The following is a 24670-nucleotide window of genomic DNA, read 5'->3' as shown; positions in this document are numbered from 1 at the left end:
TTTCATGCATGATAATGCCCCGTCTCATGTTGCACATAACACATCTGCATCTCTGGCTGCTATGGGCATAAAAGGGGACAAACTTATGGTGTGGCACCCATGCTCCCCTGACCTCAACCCCATTGAGAACCTCTGGAGCATCATCAAAAGGAGTGTCTATGATGGCGGGAGGCAGTTCACATCTAAGCAACAGCTCTGGGAGGGTATTCTGTCCTCATTCAAAACAATTAAAGCAGAAGCCATCCAAAACCTGACAAATTCAATGGACGAGAGAGTTCAGAATCTCTTTTCGAACAAGGGGTCCTATGTGCAAATGTAACATCACCTAGAATAAAGTTTTGAGTTGAAAACTGTTTGATTTCAGTTTGTAATAACCTGCTAATGCTTATAATTTCAAAAATGACGATTTTTTTATTCTTTATTAAAATGAAAAGGTTGAAAACTCTGCTGTGCATAATAATTTGGAACATGCATTTTGAGTGCAGTTTGAGTTTTTTATTTTTTTAAAAATATACTGTTATCATAGGCGATTTGTACAAAAACCTTTCAATTGTACTCTAATAGTTATTTGACTGGAAAATTACAATGACTGCAATTCATATAGGTAATTTGGGAAAATCTGAGAAATTATTATTTGCATAATAATTTGGAACACAGTGTATATACAATATTGCACATAAAGTTTCCAGATGTGCACAATTTCAAAAACAAGCCAGAACAATTTTGTAATAAAAATTAAATGCTATTTTGGCAAGGCTTGTACAGGTATGGTTATATATTTAATTCACTGCACAGTTAATGCGTCTAATGTGTTCATATTAGTATTCTGAATTATTAAGTATTGCTTACATTCTTTAATTATTATTGGTTTTGCAATTTTCTGTCTAAAATTTTTGGCTGTCCATGATATTTGGCTAAACTAATCATAAATACAAGGTTAGAAAGGAAACTGAATTTGGAGGATTTAGATTTTATAGAACGCTGTGTCTTGAGATCTTAGTCAATACTTACAGTAGCTGATAATATGTAAATTCCATATTCACAACACTGTACAAGTTGCTACTTTAATAATTCCATGGCAGAATCTTTTAGCCACGTGGGACTAATAGTCTCTATTGTCTTAAGCTGCATGCATTTGGGGGGTTATATCTACCACTAATGTGCTTCTGTGGTAATTAACAAATAAGGAAATTGTACTGACCTCGTAAATTCTTATAAAGATCTAAGACCTATTCAGATTCACATAAGATGGGAAAATAGCAACCATATTACACCCCCATACATATACAGTTGATAAAAAAAATAAAAACTGTTTTTCAATTGTTCTATACATACTTCTTATAAAAAGCACCAGTAACTTCATGCATATTTAAAGGGAACCTGCTAGGTCAGATAAAACTATTGACCTGCAGATATATGATTAATTTTCAGGTTAATAGCATTATGAGGGTGCTTCGCCACTGTACTGAAAGTGAGGCACCCGGGAAAAAATGAACTTTATTCCCCAAGGGAACCATCGGCTTTCAGTCATGTAAGCTACAATCACCGTGAGCATCGGATGTAAGCATACTATGGCACTTTAACTAATAGCCAGCTCAGCAGTTCATCAGTGCTGAGCTGTCTGTCAAAGTGCCGGGGCGCTCTTACAGCCGCCACTCACAATATACTGAGCAGTGACTGTAGCCACGCCGACACGCCTCAATGACTGAAAACCTGTAACTCCCAGGAGGAATAAACGTAATTTTCTCCACACTTTCAGCACAGCGACCAAGCACCTTTATGACACTAGTAACCAGCAGATTAACCCTATATCTGCAGGTTAATAGAGTTATCTGTTCCTGACAGGTTCCCTTTAGCATATAATAAAGAACTTTTGGAAGCCATGGAAGGACTCATCCATCTGTTGCATTTGTATTTCTTTATTTTAGGTAATGTACACACATAAATCAAATCTGGGAATATTGCTGATGAGATATACAGTATATGTATGTGTGGCACCCCAGGGGTCCGGTTGCCACAGTGGCATTGCCTCCCTGACAAGAGGTGATGCCATGCCTGGAAGCAAGCAGGGGTCCCCTAGTCAGGTATACTAGCATGCAACACTTTCCTGGCTCCAGACCAGCAAGGGGAGCTCGTCCCCTTAGCAACTGGAATCTGGAGGCGGGGTTAGTGAGTGTTAGTGAGAGGAGTTGAATACAGGACAGCAAAGAGGAAAGACCTGGGGAGTGGAGCTGCACGGCAGCTCACCTCAGAGAGGAGCGTCGAAGAACCGGACACCGGAGTCCAAGGTGGTGGGGCACTGAAGGCCCAGCAGCAGAAACCAGAGGGCAGAAGACTGCAGGTCTCCTGGCCCCATTCAGATGCCCGGAGGCTCCGCAGCACATAGGGCCCAGCACCGCCACGTGGGAGAAACACTCCAGGAAGGTCCGAGCTGCCTGCCACAAAGACATTTTACTCAGGGACAAGGGCCACAGCACAGCTATAAGCAGCAGGGCCAAAGAGATTAGCGCAAAGGGAAGGCCTAAAACTTCACCTGGCAAGGTGGATTCCCAACTTGCTTCCAGGCCGCCCGGACCTCTACTACAAGCTAGTACCCATGCCCCGGTCTGCCTAACCACCGCAAGTAAAGATAAGAGGAAACCGTCATTAAGTTGTGCACTGGTTATTATCTTCACCATCCCCTGCATTACACTGCACAGAAACATCAATAACATCACCTCTTCTTGCCATGGAGCTAAGCTCTGCTTGTGGAGAGCTGAACCAACTCTGCTATGTCACCATCAGCTCCAGAGGATCTGTACCACAGCGGCAGCTCCATATAGCCGCATACCACAGGTGGCGTCACGAACATTAAACTATAAAAACTATAATCCCCTTTTTATTGACTGCCCTGGGTCACGGACCAGGTCATCTCTACTGTGACATCCCCCAGAACTGACCGGCCCGGCTACCGAGTACCCCACGGCCCAGGGGGGGCACGTCAACTTGGCGTCACGAACAGGATTCACGAAGCCTGGTCCTGTGTGCCATAGACTTTACTGAACGGTGTGATCACGTCATTTGCTGTCCGCCGAGAGGAAGCAAGAGGCCCTGATCCGGAACCTCCGGATAAGCGATCCCTCCCGCCTGCAGAGCAGCATACTGGTACGTAAACTGAAACCCAGAACCTGGCTGAGGTTTACTAGGGGGGAGGAAGATGCCCAACCTGGGAGAGAATTCAGCCGCGGGCGCGGCCGTCGCCACTGTAATGCCGTTATCAATGCCGTATATACCAGGGGTGGCATGGTTGCCCCAGTACTCAGGGGAGTCGCACACCCCGAGCAACTTTGAGGAGAGACTGCACAGTTTGTTTAAAGTGTACCCCCTGACTGAGGAGCAAAAAGTCAGCATCCTTATATGCCAGCTAATCGGTGCAGCCCAGAGAGAGGTGAAGTCCTGGCCGTGCAGGGACAAAGGCACTGTTAAGGAAATACTGGCCCGGTTGAAGGATACCTTTGACACCCACACAGCAGCAGAGCTTAAAATTAAGTTCTACGGGTGCAAACAAAGGGTGCAGGACAGTGTACGGGACTATGCTCTAAACCTGCAGGAGGCGCTGCGGGCCATTAAACAGATAGACCGCGACAGTGTGCGGAACGAGGACAGATTGCTAACTGAGCAGTTTTTTGAGGGGCTCCTGTCTAACGCTCACCAGACACAGCTGTGCATTATGGCTCTGCAAAACCCTGATCTGAACTTTGTGCAGTTTAAAGACCGAGACATCCGGGTGCTGCGAGAATCAACCCCAAGTGGCACTGCACCCCTCCGTCGCCCAGCTATCACATACCACCAGGAGGTAGCGTCCTTTTACCCGGCACCTGTGAAGTCTGATGCGCAGACCCTAGATAGTGACCCCTCTGCAGACGTACGCCTTCAGGTCCAGGAGCTGACCATAAATAAGGCTACACTAACCAAAACTGTGCAGGCCATGCAAGTGTCTCCAAAGGAAAGGATCCAGCTGGATTCCAGTCCAGATGACGTCCCGTGTCGACTGCAGAGAAGAATTCCACTGACCAGAGGGAGGAACAGCGATCGCTAGGACCAGGACGGACAACCCATCTGCTGCCGCTTTCAAAAGGCGGGGCACTTTGCAAGATTCTGTGATTTAAAACGAGCAATCCCTAGGGCAGAGGGCCAACCCCCAGGAGTAAGATGACGAGGCCCACAAAGCTGGCGAGACAAGTACATGGGAGGAAGACCGGTCCTACCTCTCGTGCTTAATGGCATCCTGATGAACACATTGCTGGACACTGGTTCCCAGGTGACAACGATGCCATATATCCTTTTCAAACGATGCTGGACTGATTCAGACATTACCCGCAGTCCAGGTGAACATCTTAACATCTATGCCAGCAATGGTTAGCCCTTGCCTCAGGTGGGGTATAAAGAGGTGACCATAAAAGTTGGCCGAGTAGAATTGCCATCACAAGGAATTATTATTGTTGATATTGATTGCCGAGAAAGTCATCCTATGATAACGATAGGCACCAATGTGATAGAGAATTGTCTTGGGGAAATTATTCTTTTGTTGCAACAGGTCGCAGAGACTGCCAGTTCCAGTCAGCAGCGAGTTCTGCAGAAGGAAATCAGAGCCCTGATGAAAAGACAACAGGTAGAGCTGTCTGGAGGAGAAGTTGGCAGTGTCAGAATGAGTGATCCATTCCCCATTGCAGTGGCCCCTAGGAGTGAAATGTTAATATGGTGTCGGGCAGCAATCGGTCTCAGGGGTCAAGATTATCAGGCCCTGGTAGAACCCGTGTACTCTAATAGTAGGCCCACCATCTTGGCAGCCAGGGGGGTAGTCGAGTACCAATACGCATCCTGAATTGTGGAGAGAAAGAGGTCCATTTACCCCGGTATGCTACTCTTGCTAAGCTATTCACTGTCAGTAACAACGCAATAAAGACAGTGGAACCCTTGCCTCCATTCAAACCGGCGGAGAATAATGGTTCCAAGGTGCAGATGGAGGATTGGTGTCAGAAGCTATAAGTGGGCACTGACTCCACCACTTTGCACCAAAAGCATGGAGCACACCGGGTGGTCCAAGAATATGAACGAGTCTTCAGCAAACACCCAGTAGATTTTGGGCAGGTAAAAGGGGTCCAATATCATATCCCCACGGGAGATCATCCGCCTATTAAAGAGATGTATCGGCCTGTACCCCTATCTCACTATCAATGTGCCAAAGGAATGTTACGGGAGATGAAGGAGGCTGGGGTGATCAGAGAAAGTTGTAGCCCCTGGGCAGCTCCATTAGTTCTCGTTAGAAATAAGGATGGTACAATGAGGATGTGTGTTGATTACAGGCAGATTAACCGCATTACACATAAGGACGCCTACCCATTACCCAGGATTGAGGAATCATTAGCTGCACTAAGATCCGCTAAATATTTCTCCACTTTGGATCTCACCAGTGGGTACTGGCAGGTTCCTGTGGCAGATGCGGACAGAGAAAAGACCACGTGTACAACACCAATGGGCCTCAGCGAGTTCAACTGCATGCCATTCGGGCTCTGCAACGCCCCAGGAACCTTCCAGCGGTTAATGGAGTGTTGCCTAGGACACAAAAACTTTGAAACCGTCCTGCTGTACGTAGAAGACGTAATTGTCTACTCGAAGACATATGAAGACCACCTGGAGCACCTGGCCGAGGTGTTCGAAACCCTATCTGGTTATGGCCTGAAAGTAAAACCGTCCAAGTGCCACCTGTTGAAGCCCAAGGTGCAGTACCTAGGTCATGTGGTAAACACCGAAGGTGTAGCACCAGACCCTGAAAGAGTCACCGCGATCAAGGACTGGCCAAGACCCTCCACTATCAAGGAAGTGCGGCAGTTCCTCGGGCTGGTAGGCTACTACAGGAGATTCATCAAGGGTTTCCCCAGGATAGCGGCACCCATGCAGGACCTCCTAGTGGGGCAGTCCAAGAAGGCCAAGAACCCGAATCCTCCATTCAAGTGGAGTAAAATAGAAGAAGAATCCTTCACTTGACTGAAAGTGGCTCTTACGGGAGAGGAGTTCCTGGCCTACCCCGACTATGGCCAACCCTTTACACTGTATATGGATGCCAGCAATGTGGGATTGGGAGTGGTGCTGTCCCAGGTACAGCAGGGCAGATAGAGAGTGATTGCGTACGCCAGCAGGAAGCTCCGTCCTACGGAAAGGAACCCCAATAACTATAGTTCCTTTAAGTTGGAGATTTTAGCCATAGTCTGGGCTGGAACAGAGCACTTCAAACACTACCTCGCCTCCTCCAGATTTACAGTCTTCACGGACAACAACCCGCTGACGGACCTGGAGACTGCGAAGCTTGGTGCCCTAGACCAACTATGGATGGCTCGACTGTCCAACTACGAGTTTACCATCAAGTTTCGGGCGGGGCATAAGAACGCTAAAGCTGATGCGCTGTCCAGGATGCCCAACTTGCCAGATGGGGAAGAAGACCCGGAAGAGCTGGAGGAGATAGAGCTAACCGCTTTCCATCATCACGGGGTGACCCAGTGCTCCCACTGTGTGATGGAAAAGCGCTCCGCCAACAGAGAGGCCACATTCAACCCATTGCCCCACCATGGATAGGCAGAGACGCAGGATAGCGACCCAGCTGTCCCCCTGGTAAAGGAGTTGCTGACACAAGCTGACTCACACCCTGATCCAGATGCTCCACAGGAGACCCAAAAGCTGTGGAAGGAGAAGGGCAAGCTGCTCATCTATGAGGGAAAGCTATGTCGAAGAAGCATCAACTGCCGGGCACACAAACTGGTCTGGCAGGTGGTAGTCCCGAGGCGGGATGCGCCAATGGTCTTAGAAGCGTAACACGATGGAGCAGGACACTTCGGGTGCAAGAAGTTGGAAGTCCTGCTACGTGAGCGATTCTACTGGGTTGTCATGAGGAAAGCAATCGAGAGATGGTGTCGAGAATGTGGTCCATGCAACCTGAGATGGAAAGACCGCAATAGCCAGAGGGCTCCCCTGCAGCCCATAATCACAAACAGCCACGTGAACTGGTAGCCTTGGACCATGTGAAGCTAGCCCCAAGCTGGTCAGGCTATGTCTACGCTCTCACCATAGTAGACCACTACTCCTGGTTCTTGGTAGTAGTGCCAGTGAAAGATCAGACGGCTCAGACAGCAGCCAAAGTGTTTCAACAACACTTTTGTCGCCCGCACGGTTACCCTGAATGAGTGCTTACCGACCAAGGTCCAGTCTTTGAAGCAGAAGTGTTACAGGAATTCTGTAACTTGTACGGCTGCAAGAAAATAAAGACGATGCCATATCATCCCCAGACCAACAGGTTGTGCGAGAAGATGAACCAGGTGGTAATAGACCTGTTGAAGACGTTGCCCCTTGAAGAACGTAGCCTGTGGCCAGAGAAGTTACCAGATTTGGTGGAGCTATATAACCACATCCCGGTGAACTCCACCAACTGTACACCTGCTTACCTGATAAGAGCAAGACCCGGTAAGCTACCCATTGACTTAGACATGGGAGTTTTAACACCAGAGATGACATCACCAGATGCAGATTGGGATACAGAGCGGCAGCAACAATACCGCAAGGTGCAAGAATGTGTTGAGAGAAGTTTGTCCCAGGCGAGACAGAGGCAGGAGAAAACTTACAATCAGCACGCACCTGCAGTCCCCTTATCACCTGGAGAACAGGTACTTAAGAGGAAGAGACCAGTCCATAAATTAGACGACCAGTGGGAGGTTGAGCCATACACCGTCTTACCTTCGAATTTCGATAACACCAAGGTGTGCCTCATCAGTAAAGATGGAGGGGAAACTTCAGCGGCAGTCTCAAGAGACCACCTGAAGATATGCCCTGAACAGTTTAAACACAAAGAAGAAGACCAAGACAGCCCTCAGCCCACAGAAAAAGTGGAGGAAATGGTCCAGACAGTCCTTGGAGCATTTCCCCGGTCTTGGACGCAGGTGAACAGAGCAATTGTAATACCGGTCCTAAATTGTCTCCAAGCGGCCTCACCGGAAGCTGCAGAGGCTCCAGAGCATCTGGAAGACCAGTTGGCCCCAGAAACCGATGCTTCATCAGCAGCAGATCAGGAGAATCTACCCTCTGCTAGCAGTGAACCTGTCATACCCAGGGTGAGTCAAAGAATTCGTAGGAGATTAGCCAGCCTACCGGTGCTACCTCAGACTGTAGTTCACACTGAACCCACCACACCAGGGGTTGACACTAGGGACCAGTGTAGGTCAGTGACAATAAATGTACTACGTAGATCGACCCGGAGTACTAAAGGTCAGCCCCCTGCCCGCTGGAGGAACTAAAGTGTATGTTATATATAGTTGTAACCATTAAATAATCTTGGATATATACAGTTGTTAAATTTATGGACAAGCGGACCACAGGACTAGATGTGGTCAGGACAATATTGAAAAAAGTTAGTAAGTGGCCTTGAAAATAAACCGCAGGCGTGGCCGAAGACCAGGCCCAATGCTGATAGAGTGCCCTGAAGCCACGCCCAGGGATGATACACAAAGTGGGTTGATGCGGTTCCCACCAGCCAAATTTCAATTATCCAGAAAAAGACAATCCCCGGATTGTGGCATAAAGACTAAGCGCCGCAGTGACTGCTATAAATTTTTGGTTGAGTTTTTTGCAATTTTTGACTTTGTAAACTATTTGCAATGTGAATTGTTATTATTATTGTTAATTCAAAAAGGTATCCTCAGTCCAGGAGTACTGAATTTAACTAGGGGGGAATGTAGCACCCCAGGGGTCCGGTTGCCACAGTGGCATTGCCTCCCTCACAAGAGGTGATGCCATGCCTGGAAGCAAGTAGGGGTCCCCTAGTCAGGTATACTAGCATGCAATACTTTCCTGGCTCCAGACCAGCAAAGGGAGCGTCGAAGAACCAGACACCAGAGTCCGGGGTTGTGGGGTAATGAAGGCCCACCAGCAGAAACTGGAGGGCAGAAGACTGCAGGTCTCCTGGCCCCATCAGATGCCCGGAGGCTCCGCAGCACATAGGGCCCAGCACCGCCACGTGGGAGCGACACTCCAGGAAGGCCAGAGCTGCCTGCCATACGGGTGAGTACAAAGACATTTTACTCAGGGACGAGGGCCACAACACAACTATAAGCAGCAGGGCCAAAGAGATTAGCGCAAAGGGAAGGCCAAAAACTTCACCTGGCAAGGTGGATTCCCAACTTGCTTCCAGGCCGCCCGGACCTCTACTACAAGCTAGTACCCGTGCCCCGGTCTGCCTAACCACTGCAAGTAAAGATAAGAGGAAACCGCCATTAAGTTGTGGACTGGTTATTATCTGCGCCATCCCCTGCATTACACTGCACAGCAACATCAATAACATCACCACTTCCTGCCCTGGAGCTAAGCTCTGCTTGTGGAGAGCTGAACCAACTCTGCTGCGTCACCATCAGCTCCAGAGGATCTGTACCACAGCAGCGGCTCCATATAGCCGCATACCACAGGTGGCGTCCTGAGCATTAAACTATAAAAACTATGATCCCCTTTTTAATGACCGCCCTGGGTCACGGACCGGGTCACCACCACTGTGACATCCCCGAGCACCGACTGACCCGGCTAACGAGTACCTCACGGCCCAGGGGCCGCGTCATATGTGAATCATAAAAAAGTTGCTCCATATGTTTTAGGTTTCATTGACTTTTATTGGAAAAATGCAATACCATTACTGATAGTAAAAGAACATTGTGCTCGACTGAATAATGTATATACAGTCATGGCCAAAAGTGTTTTCACTCTTGAAATTGCTCCAAAAATGAAGTATTTCTCCCAGAAAATTATTGCAATTACACGTTTTTTGTCTTTTCATCTGGTTTCAGGTGTGATTTTCATATTGCCCACACCTATTCCTTGCCACAGGTGAGTTTGAACGAACATCACCTGCTTGATACAAAGTTGTTCACACACAATTTTGAAAAGGTGCCAACAATTTTGTTTGGTCCATTTTGGAGGTTTTGTGTGAAATTATGTTCAATTTGCCTTTTTTTCTCATTTTTTTCATATTTTCCAATACACACAAATGATTAAATATGTGTATAACAAAACAGGTGGAACTGCAATAATTTCTGGGAGAAATACTTCATTTTTTGGAACAATTTCAAGGGTGCCAACACTTTTCATTATGACTGTATATGGTTATGGGTAAATGAATGGTAACTGTTGGTAACCAATAGCCTGTTTAAAAACCTAATCCACTATTGTACTTTTTAAAATGTAAAAATTATCCAAAAATTATCCCTTAATAGGGTCCGATTCGGCCATGACTGTACATAACCATTATAAATACATCTGTGTGTATAGTAGAGTAACACACTTTTTGTTCAAGACTTTTTAAATATAAAGATGGACAGACATTTTAATATGTTGTACAAACCATTAATGCTCTACACTTGAAGGGTATGAGCACCTTTTCAATATAAGTATTTGTGTACCTTTATAAGTTGGAGCTACAGTGTGGTGTTGGTTGACTTTTTTGAAGACCTGCTTGTGGAGCTGCAGGCTTAGATGTCAGTTGGCATTCCCCCTAAAGCAAGTTCTCTGTTCCCATCCATTCTTCCAGAATTTATCCTATATTTTTATGACCCCCTATCTCATTGTGATATCTGTACTTGCTTATAAATCATCTAAGGAATGTATAATCACTAATTTGCTGTGAGCACAGATACCTCAGAAGTGCTCAGGAGTAAGTTAGCAAGAATTAGAGTGATGAACATGACAGTAGACTTTGGTAGACATAGCTAGTGTTGAGCGAGCACTAAAATGCTCGGGTGCTCGAAGCTCGGGCCGAGCTCGCCGTGATACTTTTTGCAGCGGCACCCCCGGCAGTCTTTCAAAAGCCTAACAAGTGCCCAAAATCATATTGACAGTGCTCAAATGACATGGGAACAGCATGGGGATCGCCCCAGGAAGCATTTCTGACCCCCAGGTCACTGCTGTCAACAACGTGGTCAGAGGTATTAAGCCACTTTTAAGGGCTCACAATAAAATGTTCAAAAACGAAACTGAAACTGCTTTCCTGTGAAATATGTTAAGGAAGTTCCTTTCCAGGGTAAAGACTTGTGTATAAGGTAAAATAAATAACAAAAAAAAAATACTCCTCCACACCTTAGGCTATGTTCACAAGTAGCATTTTTTATGCGTTTTTGCACTTTTGTATTGCTTTCAACCGTGACAAATGCATTCACCGGGAAATGTCATTTTAACATTTTACAACCTTATCTGGCCATGTGCTGTGTGACACATGCATACAGTGCTGAAAAGACATGGGGACAGCATGGGGAAGACCCCTGGAAGTATCTCTGACACCCAGGTCTGCCTAAAAGTGTGCCCATAAGAAGTCATCCTTGCCGCATCAGAAGATGCAGACTTGCAACTATCCCCGTGCAAGTTCTTGTCCCAGGGCACTGTTCAATTGTACCTCTCCCATTCCTTGCAATGCAAGCGCAAATATGCAGCCAACCACCCACCCACCCCAAGGCTGCAATACCATACTGCTTGCTTGCACTTGAAATTGGGCCTTTTAGGCATGTGGAGGCGTAATCTGCCCACCACGTCATGGCTGCGTTGGCTGCTAGGAATCCATACTCAGTCCCCAGCCGCCCAGCGGCCAGGTGTCCACACTCGTTCCCCAGCTGCCAGGGGGTGGCCGGGTGTCCATACTCGGTCCCCAGCCGCCTCACGGTCGGGTGGCCACCTGGGGGCAGCCTGGTGTCCATAAACGGTCCTCAGCCGCCCCTATTTCTCCTTGGAAAATACTCCCACACACTTTTCTTAGCCCGGCTTGCTTTAGCGCAGCATTGGACGAGCCCAACAGAGAACCAGACTCCTCCGGTGGGCCCTTGCTTCTCCATCAGGGGAGTTGAGAGTGCCAAGGTGAGAACCATGATGATGATGATGATAGAAGTTAGCATCTGCTTTGTTTTCTTGGAATGAAAGTGCATGAATGTAGTTGCGGGTAGTCCTGAGGTGGTCAGCGTTTTGGCGCATATCCTACCTCCTCCGAGGATTGCTGGATGTTTTCCTGCTACTATCCCAGTTCTATGACTCCTGTTAAAACAAAGCTTCAGGTGATAAATGATGGATGAGGCAGTGGCAAAGGAGAAAGAGCAGGAGGAACAGGGACCATTCACATCAATATCAGGCCAGTCAACCACATATGTCCTGTAGGATATGTTTCTGTAACAAAATGAGCGGCTCGGCTACACAGTTATAGCGCATACAGTGAGTTCAATGCCTACCAAAAATTTTGAGGCACTCCAATCCCCCTTGGAAATGACATGGAGGTCAGAGGGCCTTAACTAAACCATTTTTTCCATTTATAGCAACTGGATCTCCTGTACACTGTTGGCCTAAGCAGTGAATGGAAGGCTTTCCAAAAATTATGAGGAACTGCAATGCCCCTTGAAACAGACGTGGATTACAGCATACTAAAAACCTTCTACCCATTATTGGGGAGTGGGTCTCCCTTAGTTTTCGCCTTTTCATTGAAAAGCAAAAGCTGACTAAAATTAGGAGGAAATGCAATGCCCGTTGGAAGAATCGTGGAGGTTAGAGGTAATTAAAAACAACATTTCAATGCCCCTTGGAAGAGCTGTGGAGTTCAGAGTGACTTAAGAAGACACTTTTAATGCCCCTCGGAAAAGACGTGGAGGTCCCAGTAGCTTAACAGGATGGTTTGAATGCCCCTTGGAAGAGATGTGGAGGTCACAGTAGCTTAACAAGATGGTTTTAATGCCCCTCAGAAAAGTGGTGGAGGTCGCAGTAGCTTAACAAGACAGTTTTAATGCCCCTTTACAAGAGCCATACAGTACAGCATATTACAAATATTATTCCCATGATTGGGGAGTGGGTCTCCCATAGTATTTGCTTATGCCTTCCAAGCAAAAGCTGCCAAAAATTAGGAGGAATTGCAATGCCCGTTCGAAGAGTTGTGGTGGTTAGAGTTAATTAAAAACAACATTTCAATGCCCCTTGGAAGATCTGTCGAGTTCAGAGTGGTTTAACAAGACGCTTTTAATGCCCATCAGAAGAGATGTGGAGGTCCCAGTAGCTTAACAAGACGCTTCTAATGCCCCTCGGAAAAGTGTTGGAGGTCCCAGTAGCTTAACAAGATGCTTTTAATGCCCCTCAAAAGAGACGTGGAGGTCCCAGTAGCTTAACAAGATGCTTTTAATGCCCCTCAGAAGAGACGTGGGGGTCCCAGTAGCTTAACAAGACACTTTTAATGCCCCTCGGAAAAGTGGTGGAGTTCCCAGTAGCTTAACAAGACGCTTTAAATGCCCCTCAGAAGAGACGTGGAGGTCCCAGTAGCTTAACAAGACGGTTTTAATGCCCCTCAGAAGAGACGTGCAGGTCCCTGTAGCTTAACAAGACGGTTTTAATGCCCCTTGGAAAAGAGGTGGAGGTCGCAGTAGCTTATCAAGACGGTTTTAATGCCCCTTACAAGAGCCATACAGTACAGCATATAACAAACATTATTCCCATTATTGGGGAGTGTGTCTCCCATAGTCTTTGCTTATGCCTTCCAAGCAAAAGCTGCCAAAAATTAGGACGGAGGAACTTGCAATGCCCCTTACAAGAGCCATGCAGTAAAGCATATTACAAACATTATTCCCATCATTGGGGAGTGGGTCTCCCATAGTCTTTGCTTATGCCTTCCAAGCAATAGCTGCCAAAAATTAGGACGGAGGAACTTGCAATGCCCCTTACAAGAGCCATGCAGTACAGCATATTACAAACATTATTCCCATTATTGGGGAGTGGGTCTCCCATAGTCTTTGCTTATGCCTTCTGTAGCGCCGGCGTCCCTGCCCTCTGCTAGGCAGGGATGCTGTTTTCCTCACCTCTCTGCTGCTAACCCAGCGTCCTCCTCCCGCTCTGCTGGCAGTGCGTGCTCCTTCCCGGCCACTGTGCTTAGGGCGGGCGCGCGCGCGCTCCCTCCCTCTTAAAGGGGCCGCGCGCGCCGTCCTAAGGAGTCCCCGGCCAATGGCCAGAGGACTTCACCATATATAAGGCACCTCCTCCAAAATGGAGGTGCCCGAGCAATGTTGTTGCACTGTTCACTACTCTGCTTCAGCCCTCAGGTCCCGTTGCCAGTTACCTGCCAGTTACCTGCCAGATTCCTGCCAGCTTGCTGTCTTATTCCTGCCTGATATCCTGCTACCTGCCTGCTAGCCTGAGGTCCGACAGTCTGCCTTCCAACTCCTGTCAGTCTGTCTAAGGACTAGTGTTGAGCCACCCCCGTAGTGTTCGAGTTCGGTTCGGTTCGTCGAACACCCGTGTGTTCGCCGAACTGTTCGTCGAACTGTTCGTCGAACACCTTCGAACACCATTAAAACCAATGGCAGGCAAACAAAAACACATAGAAACACATAGAAAACACCTTCAAAGGTGTCCAAAAGCTGACAAACTGCTCAGAAGACACAACTAACACATGGAAAAGTGACAAGTACATATAGTCATGCGAAAAGAAAAGAGGTGGAGGAGTAAAAGGAGGGGGAGACACAGATATAGGCATGTCATGCCCTTCTAAAATCCAAAAAGTGAGAAGCCGAGACGGCCAGTCCGCTCCTGCCCGTGCCACCTCCGTGTCGCCGGGTTTGTGCCAGAGCCGCGGTGAACCCTGACGGCCAGCCCCCCTCTCCCAATACTGGTGCCTGTCCGCTGGTGGGTCGAGAGAGCCCCCCTGTGGTGGAGGCAGCTCTAAGCTTTTTAATTTAAATTGTCCCTCTAATTTAAATGAATACACTTTAAATCCATTTACAAGGATCTATTGGAGGGCAAGTCTCATGCCAGCAGCCGCGTAATTCCAGCTCCAGTAGCGTCCACTAAAGCTGCTGCAGTTAAAAAGCTTTTATAAGGATCGAGCTCGGCTGTCCACCGCAAGGCATCCTAGTGCCAGTCCCAGCCCCTATGCCTTGGGGTGCCTCCTGATGCTCTTCACTAAGTATCCCGTGGTCCCGAAGCATTTCCTTTGAAAAAATTAAGTGTCCAAACTACAGGTGGTGTAGCTTGCTTAACAGCCGGGATAATCCGCTGACTAGCAGACACTGCTACTAGGCACAAAGTATTTCCTGGGCTAGATGCAGTTAAAAATTTGTAAGTAGATACTCTCGTTGGATGCTGAGAAAGCATTCCATAGAGTCTCCTGGCACGCCATATATGATTCTCTTAAAAAGCTTGGGGTAGGGGTCTAGGGGACCCTTTTATAGCCAAAATCACGGCCCTGTATCACAATACGTCACATAGGCTGAAGATAAATGGAACTGTAGCACCGAGGGCTCGGTTGCTACAGACGTATTGCACCTCACCCAGAGGTGTGATATCTCACTCTCAGATAAGGATGGAGTGTGGATCAGGACCCGACACCTGCATGCATTACACCACATTGCCGTGGGGCAGGGCGACCAATATGCCCCTGAGATGGGCACGACAGTCCCTGTCCCTGGCTGGAGTGGGGGGAGGGAACACTGAGGAAGGGGAACCCTGCAGTGCAGGAGCAGGGAGGAAGCAGTTCGTGGGTGCATTGAGAAGGGAGTATAAAAGGTGGGCACCATCTTAGTTCAGTGCAGAGGAGTCTGAGCAGAAGTGGCAGGGAGCAGGGGCTCTGCATGAACTCTGCTCCGGAGGCGGGCCTAGTAACAGAGGCCCAGGCCTGCAAGAGGGAGAAGGAAGGAAGAGGAGCGGAGAAGGCTCCAGGAACGAGGAATGAAGGGATCCCAGGGGTGCGGACGGGCGAGTCGCCACCGCACGCCCGAATCCACCTGCGTGGAGGGGTCAGGCCAAAGGGGGAGACCGGTCCCCGAACTAGTGGAGGCAGGAAACGACCCTCAGCTAGAAACCGGAGGCTCTGACATTTTATGTGGCGCAGCCCCTTGCTCCACCCGCTAGGAAGGCACCACATAGGGTCAGGGAAACTGGCGCCAAGTTTACCAAGAGGAGGCCCGAGGCAGCCGGACAGAAGTGTTGGTAAGAAAGGCCAGACAAAGGACACACAAAGGGGGTCCTGTGAAGCGCTCCAAAGTTATCTGGGAGTTGTCTGAGCCCCTCACCTGGTGAGCACAGTACGACGTGGGCAGCCGTTACCTGCAGACGTGGTCTGGATAATAAGAACTGTGAGTAAAGGCCCTGAACTGCATCACTGACTCCGTGTCGTTACTGCTGCTGCCCTGCACCATCACCCCCATCCTCCGCATACACTGCCCTGAGGCTATACTCCTCCCGTGGGGAGTTATGCTACGCTCTGCTGCACCCACAACACCAGCCTTAGCGGTCTGCCCTGTAGCGGCGGTTCACTCTGACCGCAATCCACGGGTGGCGTAGTCAGACATTTAAACATCAAAACCACATAAATAGTTCCGCCACTGGTTTGACCGCCCTGAGCCATGGAACCGGATCGCCGCCACGAAGACTACAACCACCAGCATCCACCAAAAAGGGTCCGGCTCCGGGTGTCCCAAGGCCCAGGGGGTGCGTCAGAACATTTTCATCACCTTTCACAATCACCAATGGGACAAGGCAGGGATGTCCTCTGTCCCCTCTCTTATACATCCTAGTGACGGAGCACCTGCTCTCATCAATTCGCCATAACCCCAATATTAGGTGGATTGAGGTGGGAGGCACCGAGTACAAGTGCTCTCTATTTGCTGATGATGTCCTAGTATATATCACTCAATCACATATATCCATCCCTGCTGTTATGGCTGAAATAGATCACTTTGTTACATGGTAAAATTTTAAAATCAATGCAGCGAAGTCTGAGGCCCTCGATGTCTCCCTCCCTAAATCCATATAGGATTCCATCCAGTCCAACTTTCCCTTTGCCTGGCCCTCACAGGGTATCAAATACTTAGGAATTCCTATTCATAGAGACCTCTCCCATCTATGTTATCTTAATTTTGGGCCCTTTATTGAACAATTCCATACAGACCACGGTTGGCAAGTTAGAACTGTAAGATTCACTACGTGAACCACTGGTGTTTTGTGGAAAAGCACATGTACACCACGTTCCAAATTATTATGCAAAAAGTGTTTAGGAGTGATAAGGGAAGAATTTGTTTGTTTGTCAGTTAAACTCATTGATGGTGATGTGTGTCAGGGCTCTTTATATCACTGTAAGCAATTGCAGACACCTGTGCTAATTAGTTTGGCAGGTGTGTCCAATGAAAGGCAAGACTACTTAAGAAGGCTCTCTCACATTATTAAGCAGCCTACATTTTCTGCCAAAATGGGAAAGAAAAAGGATGTGTCGGCTGCTGAGAAGCAACAAATTGTGGAGTGTTTAGGTCAAGGCATGACTACAATCAACATTGTGCGATGATCAGGATGAAGTGTCTTGGCAATCAAGAAGTATGTAGCTGATTCACAGTACACACGTGTGCGTGCTGATAAGGGCAAATTGAGGACTCTTTCCTACAGGCAATTACGTCAGGTTGAAACAGCAGCGGCAAAAAAGCCTTGTCATAGCAGCAGACAAGTTTTTGAAGCTGCTTGTGCCTCCAACGTCCCCCGAACAACAAGATGCAGGGTCCTTCAGAGGTTTGCAGCTGTGCATATGCCATCCTGTCGACCTCTTCTATCCACTTCACACAAGCAGAAACGGCTCCAGTGGGCCAAACATTACATGAAGACTGATTTCAAAACTGTTTTGTTCACGGATGAGTGCCGTGCAGCGCTCGATGGTCCAGATGAATGGAGTGGAGGATGGCTGGTTGATGGACACCCCACGCAAACACGGCTACAGCGCCAACAAGGAGGAGGTGGAGTAATGTTTTGGGCTGGAATCATGGGGAGAGAGATTGTCGGCCCCTTTAGGATCCCTGAAGGCGCTAAAGATGAACTCCATAATGTATGTGGATTTTCTCAAACAGCACTTCCTGCCATGGTTCAAGAAGAAGAACCGTGTATTTCACAGCAAGATCATTTTTCTGCATGATAATGCACCATCTCATGCTGCACATAAAACATCTGCATCTCTGGCTGATATGGGCATAAAAGGGGACAAACTTATGGTGTGACCCCCATGCTCCCCTGACCTCTACCCCATTCAGAACCTTTGGAGCATCATTAAAAGGAGTGTCTATGATGGCGGGAGGCAGTTCACATCTAAGCAACAGCTCTGGGAGGGTATTCTGTCCTCATGCAAAACAATTGAAGCAGAAACCATCCAAAACCTGACAAATTCAATGGACGAGAGAGTTCAGAAGCTCCTTTCGAACAAGGGGTCCTATGTGAAAATGTAACATCACCTAGAATAAAGTTTTGAGTTGAAAACTGTTTGATTTCAGTTTCTAACAACCTGCTAATGCTTATAATTTCAAAAATGACCATTTTTTTGGTCTTTATTAAAATGAAAAGGTTGATCGAAAAGTTTGGGGGATCTAAGAGTGTGGCAACCCAGTAGTCATGATTACTTCGAATTCTGACAATATGAGGGTCATGCTGCAGGTAGTGCAGCAAGAAGGCACTTATGTGTCTTGCGCATCTCGGAGCCCCAAAATTATTTTCCGGGCTAGATGCAGCTAAAAATTATTTTTAATTTTAAATCTGGTGAAGCTTATTATAGATGGCCTAATAGGATCAGTGCTGCACACTGCTACAAAGCCCAAATTATTTTCCAGTCAAGATACAGATAAACATGATTAGTAATTTGAAAGCTTAAAACGGTTGGTAGGGTGATTTTAACCAATCATCAAGCTTTTACTCTCCCCAGGATGACACAGGGGTAGAAAAGTCGTTTCGGATCCATGATTTGTTCATCTTTATGAACGTGAGTCTGTCTACATTATCAGTGGAGAGCCGCGTGCGCTTATCTGTCAGCACACCACCAGCAGCGCTGAACACACGTTCAGACAGAACGCTGGCTGCGGGGCATGACAAGATCTCCAAGGCGTAAGTGGCTAGCTCCGGCCATTTATCCAGATTGGAAGCCCAAAAAGAGCAAGGGTCCAGTGACACAGTCGTGGCTTCAATGTTTACTTGGAGATACTCCTGTACCATCGTCTCTAGGCGTTGACTATGTGTCAGACTTCTTGTCTCCTGTGGCCTTGCAAAGGATGGGCTAAAAAAGTGGTGAAATGATTCCGCAAAATTGATGTTACCAGCAGATACTGTGGTTCTGTTACGGTTTGAGTGCTGAACACTTGACGGTCCCACGGTTGGCAAGTTGGAACTGTGAGATTCACTACGTGCACCACTGGTATTTTGTGGAAAAGCACATGTAAGATTCTGCAACAGTCTCTGCTGATACTCCTGCATGCGTGCATCCCTTTCTATGGCAGGAATAATTTCTGCAAATTTACTTTTGTACCGGGGATCTAACAGTGTGGCAACCCAGTAGTCAGGATTATTTCTAATTCTCACAATTCGAGGGTCATGTTGCAGGTAGTGCAGCAAGAAGGCACTCATGTGTGTTGCGCATCCAGGAGCACCAAGTCCCTGTTGTGTTGGTGGCGAGGTAGCAATCATGCTTCCTTCCTCTGTCCTCTCCCCCCAACCTCGCACAACAGAAATGTGATCAAGGTCTCCCTCATCTGATGAGTCTTCCATCAGTTCGTCCTCCACTTCTTCCTGGGCTCCTGCACCTTCCTCACTAGTTTGGCTGCTACCATGCGCCCTGGTAAAATCATCTCCCCCACCCTCACATGCCTGCCGCCTTGGTGCTGCCGACCGTCTGGACCTTGCAGATGTTAGCCCTTCCGCATACAACTCCTCCTCCTCTACTTCCTCCACCTCCTCTTGTGCCACCACCTGACTCCGAATTCTGTTTAACATGTGCTCCAGCATGTAAATCACCGGAATAGTCATGCTGATAATGGCATCGTCAGCACTAAACATCTTCGTCGCCATTTCAAAACTGTGCAGAAGGGTGCATAGGTCCCTGATCTGAGACCACTCCTCCAGCGTGATTTGCCCCACCTCTGAATCTCGTTGGCCCAGGCTATACGTCAGAACGTATTGCACCAGGGCTTGTCGGTGCTGCCACAGTCGCTGCAACATGTGCAGAGTTGAATTCCACCGGGTAGGCACATCGCATTTTAGCCGGTGAAGTGGCAGGCCCAACGACTTCTGTAGAGATGTAAGTCGCTGAGCTGCGGGATGCGAACGGCGGAAGTGAGCACACAGCGACCGTGCCCTCTGCAGAAGGCCATCTAGTCTGGGATAGTGGGCTAAAAATTGCTGGACAACCAGGTTCAACACGTGAGCCATACAAGGCACGTGTGTGACATTGCCCCGGCGAAGGGCCGCACCCAGGTTTGCAGCATTGTCGCACACGGCCTTCCCTGGTTTCAGGTCCAGTGGAGACAACCATTCATGAAATTGGTTCTCCAGAGCTGACCACAACTCCTCAGCTGTGTGACTCACATTTCCCAGACATTTCAATGTAAAAACCGCCTGATGACGTTGAGCCCTACTGCCAGCATAGTAAGGAGGTGTGCAGGATCCCTTCTGCGCAGTTAGAAAGCTTGTGGCATGACCAGACAGGCTTTGGGTGCAGGTGGAAGACCGAGAGGAGGTTGAGGAGGCAGAAGCAGTGGAGGAAAAATGACATAAAGAGGATTGACGCACAACTCGTGGGGACGGCAAGACTTGGACAGCAGCCCCTTGTCCTGCTGTCACCATAGTTACCCAGTGCCCAGTCAGCGACATGTAACGCCCCTGTCCATGCCTACTCGTCCAAGTGTCTGTGGTGAAATGCACCCTGTCACACACAGAGTTTCTCAAAGAAGCGGTGATGTTGTGTGCGACATGCTGGTGGAGCGCAGGCACACCTTTCTTTGAGAAGTAGTGCCGACTGGGCATCTGGTACTGGGGCACTGCGACGGACATAAGGTCTCGAAAATCCTCTGTGTCCACCAGGCGGAAAGGCAGCATTTCTGTAGCCTCTTAGCTTTCTCATGGCTAGGAGGAAATGGTCTTTTACTTGTCCACATCTGAGGGACCGAGGGCTGGCTATTGTGCTTAGACGGGGTTGATAAGGGTGTCCCCGGCAAACTGCCGGTCTGTGAGGAAGATGCAGGCGGACATGTTAGGTTGCCTTGATCCAAAGGTGGTGCTATCGATGTCGGACAGCGCTCAAGACCAGCTGGTGTTACCACCTCCAAAGAAAATGATGACCTGCCAATCACGCTGGCTGTTGCGGGTAAAGAGGTGGCAGGTCTGCGCCCCAAAACAGGTGTGACTGCTGTCCCCCCAGTCACAGAGGATGAAGAGGCCGCGGATGCACAAGATATGGCAGACGGTGGTTGGCCCGGCCGGCTAGACCGCATTGTAGCACACTGAGCTTCCCACTGCAACTTATGCTTCATGTCCATGTGCCGGTTCATGCATGAAGTACTCAAACTATGTATTTTTTGGCCTCTACTTAGCTTTTGCTGACAAATGTTACAGATAACACGAGTTGGGTCATCTTTATCGATCTGAAAAAATGCCCAGGCTATGCAAGGCTTAGCACCCATGCGACCTGAAGAGCCACCACGACTTGTGGTGAGAGGCAGAGTTGTGTTTGAGGATGCAGTTGTTGACGTGCTTCCAGTACTACGTCTCTGTCCAGGAAGGCGCAACCTGACCTCGTCGTCACTAGCATCTTCCTCCACCTCCTCTGCTGACCTCATCTCTTGGCTGACTGTGGGTTGACAGTAAGTGGGATCTCCGACCTCATCATCATCACCCTGTGCGTTATCACACCCGTCGTCCTCAGAGCCAACCTGTTCCTGCCCTGACAAAAAACTAAAGTTGTCGCTCCAATCAGGTATTTGAGTCTTATCATCGTCTTCCTCATTGTCTCCACCAACAGGAGTTACAGTTTGGGAATGAGGGTCTACATTATGGTCAGAACCTTCTGCGTCTGGTCCTGGATCCGACTCATAAAGATTCTGGGCATCAGTGCAGATCATTTCCTCGTCTGGATTCACAGAAGCGCTGGAGTCGACCTCTGATTCCCAGGCTATAGTATGAGTAAACAGCTCTGCAGACTCAACCATCTGTTCTACCTCATACTCAGACGGGCAGCTGGAGATTTGGGAGCTGTGAGGAAGCAAGTGCGATTTGGGTGACACCTTTGAGGACTGGAGTATTTGTGATGTTGAAGTTGATGTGGAGGAGAGCCCACTTAAAGGAGCACTTGATATCCGTTGAAGCACCTGCTGTTTTTGTGCCTCATCTGGAATTTGTAGCGATTGGCGTGGCCGTAAGAAAGGGATCTTATCACATTGTCCGCTAAAAGAAGTAGTTTTTTTAGTTTGGCTGGAAGATGGTCTTTCTTCTGCACCTACCCCACGGACACAACCTTTTTTCCCCTTCCCAACACGCCTATTCCCCTTTCCACCAGCAGCAGGCCTTTTTCCACTCATTTTGGTGGTTAACTAATTCACAACTCTGGAGTTGTTTGCACAAAAAAACAATGGATGGTAACCGAGCAGAGCTGAGTGGCCAAACTGTGGTATTAGGCCAAAACTATTGGCTGGGTTAGATGCAGAAAAAAATTATTTTTAATTTGCAACCTGATGGAGGTCAGTATAGATGGACTAATAGACCAAGTCCCACACACCGCTAGAAGCCCAAATATTTTTTCAGAGCTAGATGCAGAAAATTTTTTTATTCAATTTGCAACCTGATGGAGGTCAGTATAGATGGACTAATAGACCAAGTCCCACACACTGCTAGAAGCCCAAATATTTTTTCAGAGCTAGATGCAGAAAAAAATTATTTTTAATTTGCAACCTGATGGAGGTCAGTATAGATGGACTAATAGACCAAGTCCCATACACTGCTAGAAGCCCAAATATTTTTTCAGAGCTAGATGCAGAAAAAAATTATTTTTAATTTGCAACCTGATGGAGGTCAGTATAGATGGACTAATAGACCAAGTCCCACACACTGCTAGAAGCCCAAATATTTTTTCAGAGCTAGATGCAGAAAAAAATTATTTTTAATTTGCAACCTGATGGAGGTCAGTATAGATGGACTAATAGAACAAGTCCCACACGCTGCTAGAAGCCCAAATATTTTTTCAGAGATAAATGAAGAAAAAAATTATTTTTAATTTGCAACCTGATGGAGGTCAGTATAGATGGACTAATAGACCAAGTCCCACACACTGCTAGAAGCCCAAATATTTTTTCAGAGCTAGATGCAGAAAAAAATTATTTTTAATTTGCAACCTGATGGAGGTCAGTATAGATGGACTAATAGAACAAGTCCCACACGCTGCTAGAAGCCCAAATATTTTTTCAGAGATAAATGAAGAAAAAAATTATTTTTAATTTGCAACCTGATGGAGGTCAGTATAGATGGACTAATAGACCAAGTCCCACACACTGCTAGAAGCCCAAATATTTTTTCAGAGCTAGATGCAGAAAAAAATTATTTTTAATTTGCAACCTGATGGAGGTCAGTATAGATGGACTAATAGACCAAGTCCCACACACCGCTAGAAGCCCAAATATTTTTTCAGAGCTAGATGCAGAAAAAAATTATATTCAATTTGCAACCTGCTGGAGGTCAGTATAGAAGGACTAATAGAACAAGTCCCACACACTGCTAGAAGCCCAAATATTTTTTCAGAGCTAAATGAAGAAAAAAATTATTTTTAATTTGCAACCTGATGGAGGTCAGTATAGATGGACTAATAGACCAAGTCCCACACTGCTAGAAGCCCAAATATTTTTTCAGAGCTAGATGCAGAAAAAAATTATATTCAGTTTGCAACCTGATGGAGGTCAGTATAGATGGACTTATAGAATGATGCTATGCCCAAAAGATTTTACTTCACTAGGTGCAGTAAAAAAATTGGTATTCTATACACAGGTGGTATATCTTGCAACACAGATAGGCTACTCCACTGACTAACACACTCTGCAATAGGCCAAAAAGGATTAGCTTTGCTAGATTCAGCCAAATGCTGTGAAAAAAACTTGCACAGCACTGGCACAGACCTGCCTGGCAAAAACTGATAGGAACTGATGTAACCTAGTCCTGAAAAGGACTCCAATTACAATTAGTCTTTACTCCCACAATCTATCTATTTAAGAGCACAGACCTGCCTGATAAAAGTCGTAGGAAATGCTGTAACCTAGTCCTTAAAAGGACTGCAATCACAACTATTCCCTACTCCCAAGCTATCTGTATATTTGTGCGAAAATTGGCTTGAAATTAACAAGGTATAGCGCACACAGCAACAGCGGTGCCGTCTAACACGCAGCTGCAGCAGTGAGAAAATGGTGGCGACGGGGAAAATGGCTTGGTCTTATAGGGCAAGGACATGTGACATACACTGCCAATCACACATGCCCTTGCTTGTGTGAAAAAAAGCACTTCGCTCCGTGTGTGCGCTGCTGATAGGCTGACAGATTGCACCTCCCCACTGCAAATGCGGGAAAGAGAAAAAAAAATGGAGATCTTCATTGTTCCTGCAGAGATCCATCCCCTGCCCCTCCCCCCGCCCCGCTGTACACTCAAACTGCGTATTAACATTAATTTTCATCATTACTGAGAAAAAATCCAGTTATGATTTTGGTGCACGAACAGTTATCGAACATAACCTCGAACAGCCGAATTTTTCTCAAATTGTTCGTGTTCGCCGATCGGCTCGAACACCGCCCAAAACAGCTCGAATTTGAGATTGGCGAACAGT

This window comes from Phyllobates terribilis, unplaced genomic scaffold (assembly GCF_046119375.1).
Source record: "Phyllobates terribilis strain yellow unplaced genomic scaffold, ASM4611937v1 Scaffold_2__4_contigs__length_985480577, whole genome shotgun sequence".
NCBI classification, from domain to species: domain Eukaryota; kingdom Metazoa; phylum Chordata; class Amphibia; order Anura; family Dendrobatidae; genus Phyllobates; species Phyllobates terribilis.
Note: the sequence above shows the minus strand (reverse complement) of the source record.